The following is a 4,382-nucleotide window of genomic DNA, read 5'->3' as shown; positions in this document are numbered from 1 at the left end:
TCTGATTCCGCTTTTTGTTTGGTTGTTTATTCATTTGCTTTTCTATTCAGATTCCACATAAGACTGGATTTTTTTATAATAATATTTTTATTATATTATGTTAGTCACTGAATTCATACACTTTCTTTCTCTGTGACATAATTCACCTAGGTTTATGCCATCTGGGTCTATCCATGTTGTGACAAATTACAAGATCTCATCCTTTTTTATGGCTGAGTAATTTTCCATTTTGTATATATACCACCTGTTCTTTATCCATTCATCTCTTTTTTAATAGGTAGTAAGATTATTTTAAAATTATTTAATTATTTGTGCGTGTGTGTGAGAGAGAGATCATGAGGGGGGAGGGGCGGAGGGTGAGGGAGAATGTTTTAGGTTCCCCACTGAGCAGGGAGCCTGACACCGTTCTTGATCCCAGGACCCTGAGGTCATGACCTGAGCCAAAGGCAGACACTTAAATGACTGAGCCACCCAGGTGCCCTATAGATAGTAAGATTTATTTTAATTTTTCAATCTGCCAAAAACAAAAACAAAAAAATCACAGTATAGTCATATATATCCACAGTATGGGCATTTCCAGAGGACTTACATTAAGAATCATTGTTTCTCTTCAACTACATGACAGGACTGCATATGCCATAATAACACTTTACAACAACAGTCCAGCAGCAGTCATACAGACAGTATGATTTTACATTTCCTTTTTTTAAAGATTTTCTTATTTATTTGTCAGAGAGAGAAATACAGCACAAGCAGGGGGAGCAGTAGGGAGCCCAATGTGGGACTCGATCTCAGGACCTGGGATCATGATCTGAACCAAAGGTGGACACTTAATGGACTGAGCCTCACCCAGGCATCCCATGATTTTACATTTCCATTCATGCGAAGAAAGTTGACATTTTCACAGCAATTTCTTTCCTCATAATGGTTGCCTGTTTCCAGTCTAGCAGAGCAGGTCTCCACACATGCTTTTGGAAACCTGAGCTTTTATGCTCTAACAGTGGCTACATTAGAAGTTTTATCCTTCCCAGATCCAAAGTTAAATGAGGAAGTTGCCATTTACAATAACAACCGATGGTTTATTACTGGGTACGGTGAAGTTTACCTGCCAAGCTGTGTAGAATATTGCAGCAAGTAAAAATAAATAAATCTGTTATAAAGCAGATTTCTTTACATTATAGATCAGAACAGACACTTATCATAAAAAAGTTAAGTTTTACAAATTATTTATATTCAAATTACAGCAGTTCCACAAATCTAAGTAAAAGGAACTGGTTGGAGAAAAGTTCAAAGACTTTCACTCCCCAGCCTGGCGAGTCTCCACCTGCCACGGGTCACAATGATGACATAACCCGTGATATAAAACACGAGATATGAACAGGCCATGCTCTCCCCTTATGTTCTATTACCTGTTATAAACCAGTGATTCTTCAAGATGAAAAATAATAAAAAGTTCAGGACACAGTGCACTTTGATAATATATAGCATCTGAAATTTTTCTAAAGTCTGAAAACAGTCTTTTAATGCAAACCTGCATCTTCAAACACATAAAATCTGCTCCTATGCTTGGTTTCAACATCACTGGAAAAAATACCCATCACTAAACCATGACACACATTCGTAGCCATTTCACCATCTTCTATCACGGTCAGTGTTCAGGAGGCAAAGCCTGACCCAGAATCCTTGTTCGCGTTTTCTCCAAGGGCTTCTCCATGCACAGTGGCCATTCTGCTTCTGTCTCCTGTTTGTCATCTACAGGCATGAGTATCAGGGCTTACCACACATCTGACAGGGAAATGACACCCACGATGCTATCTGCTTCACTTGTGACCAGCAGGCCAGAGGTCATCCCGCACTAACCTGTCCAGGGTTTCCAGCTTACAGTACTTCACAACAACTTCAAGACACTGTGAGCGGTGCTGAGGGCCTGGTCACTGTGATATCTAGGTTACTGAATGTTTTCTCAGCAGCAAGCTTAATTACATCAGAATTGGAATAAATACCCACAACTTCTCCTGACTCGTGCACCACAGGGAAGGCCAGCAACTATCTTTCTGCAAAGATTCTAGGCTGTACTGAAGGGAGTCTCCTGGTGGATGAAGGGATGTTGTGTTGGGTCCCAAATGCAAGAACATCTGCTTCATGAAGGCAGGCTTTGGCAGACCAGACCTAAAATGCTGAAGGAACGTGAGGATTCTTTTGTGGGTACATGTACAAAGTGCAGTCCACTGATAGATCAATAACTGGCAATGAGTGGATTTTATTTGTGGTCAGTGAGTGCACAGCATGGAAGACGTTTGCATCTGGAGCTATATTCCCTGAAGGCTTACGTGTTTCTTGGGGATGAAGCTCCCTCCCTGTTTCAACCTTATGTTTCTCTAATGCATAAATCTGTACCAGCGTTGACATATGTCATCTCTGTGGTGTATTTATGAACCCTGTAATTGTTAGCATTCCTACAAACTTTGTTTTGTAGCTCTCCCACAGTGGAGCTTCTGGAACACCACTGCTGCTAAGGCACAGAAGGCTTTCTAACATGCTTTGAAGAGTTGGAAAGAGGTGGTGATCCTTGTGTTAACTCAGTGCATGAAAACCCGCATTCTGAGTCTTGTGCTTCCTCTTCCAACTGGAATTTCTCCCACATGCTGGCTTCTTGGTCCAGGGGCTGCAGCCTGCTGCTACCAGGGAGGAGGAGGACGAGGACCTGCAGGTACTTCTGGATGCTTCTCTGGCCAGGAGTACAGGGGCACAGGGTGTGGTCTAGGACTCTCTGGGGTGCAGGTGGAGTGCAGGGACCTGAGGGTGCCGGTGGTTTGTGGGGGTGCTGGCAGAGTGTGTGAACATGGAGGTTCTGGAAAGGACATAGGGTTGGACAGACACCAGGTTTTGGGCTAAGAACCTCTGGATGGTGCAGACATAGTTGGGAATTTGGTCGTGCAGGTGGGGATCCCTGGCTAGGCAAGCAGGGATATGGTGATTTGGATGAAGAACAACCCTTATCCATTCCTCTCTGGTGGATACCTGGGTTGTTTCCACACCTTGGCTACTGTAAGTCATGGTACAATAAACGTGGGGGTTCATGCATCTTCACACTGAGGGCACCCAGGCCGCCTGGCTGAAGCTGAAGTGGATACAAGCTGGTGTCACAGGGCTCTCTGTGCAGAGGGCCCCCTGGCAGGGTGGCTGGAATGGAGATGGATCAGGAGCTAATGTTTCCGGGGTGCTCTGCACAGGGGGTGCCCTGGCAGGACAGCTGTAGCTGAAGTGGGCGTGGGGTGGAGTTTACCAGGGGTGTCTATGAGAAGGCACGTTGGGCGGGTAGCTGTAGCTGAAGTGGATTCAGTATGGGGGGTTCTCTGTGCACAGGATCTCCTAGCAGGATGTCTGAAGTTCAAGTGGGAGAAAGCTGGGGTGTCCTGGGGTCTTAAGCACTGTGAGTGGCCTGGCAGAGTGTGGGCTGGGGGGTGCTGGGCTTTCCACATCAAGGGGCTAGTTGTCAGGACAGTTCCAGCTGAAGCAGTAGTGACTCAGGAGATCACATAACTCTCCATTCAGGGGGTGCCCTAGCAATCCGAGTCGTGCAAGCCTGATGTGTTCTGGGGTAAATTGGACTAAGGTGTCAAATTAGTGTGATGTCTGGAGCTGTAATGAATGCTGACCCAGGCAACCCAGTGTGTGCTATGCTGGGGCTGCCTCGTGGGCACAGCTTGTTTGAGTGGGTTGAGAACCCAAGGCTCAGCGAGGTAGCAAGCTGGCTAGGGTGCTCAGAACCTGCTTCTGTCCATGCTATCAAGGTGGAGGGAAATGGGAACCATGGCGCTTGCCAGGACTTCAACACAGAAAGAGATCCAGCAACTCCCTCCCCACTGGGGGGCTTGGAGGGTGGATCCTTCACATTGCATTTGCTCTTTAAATTGCAGCTTCTTGAGACACCTTGGTGGCTCAGTTGGTTAAGTGTCTAGCTTCTGCTCAGGTCATGATCCCAGGAGGATCATGGGATCAAGTCCCATATCGAGCTCCTTGTTCGGTGGCGAGACTCCTCCCTCTGTGTGCCGCTCCTCCTGCTTGTGCTTGCTTTCACTCTCCCTCTCTCTGACAAATAAATAAAAAGCCTCCAAAAAATAAAAATAAACCAGCTTCTTTTCTGTGACCCAGGGCAGACAGATCAGCTTCCAGCCCCCAGAACTATCCCTCTCACTGCAGTTGGCAGGATGGTGAGGGTGTCTCTGTCATGTGTTGTGCAGAAGCTGTTCAGTCAGCCCTCAGTTCTTCTTCAGGCGGATCTGCTCTATAAATAGGTGTAGACTTGATGTGTCCGGGGAGGAGGTAAGTTCAGTTCTCACCTTAGGTGAGGTGAGTTAGGCCCCCATCTTGGATTCTTA

At 46.1% G+C, this 4,382-nt stretch overlaps 1 pseudogene; it reads right to left on the bottom strand.

The window, feature by feature from the left end:
* Nucleotides 1-1,648: 1,648 nt before the first annotated feature.
* On the bottom strand, nucleotides 1,649-3,057 carry LOC123796506 (5'-AMP-activated protein kinase subunit gamma-2 pseudogene; annotated as a pseudogene).
* Between the last annotated feature and the right edge of the window lie 1,325 nt (nucleotides 3,058-4,382).

Source organism: Ursus americanus, chromosome 5 (genome assembly GCF_024610735.1).
Source record: "Ursus americanus isolate L20-20 chromosome 5, mUrsAme1.1.p, whole genome shotgun sequence".
Classification (NCBI taxonomy): domain Eukaryota; kingdom Metazoa; phylum Chordata; class Mammalia; order Carnivora; family Ursidae; genus Ursus; species Ursus americanus.
This window is presented reverse-complemented; position numbering and strand designations above follow the sequence as displayed.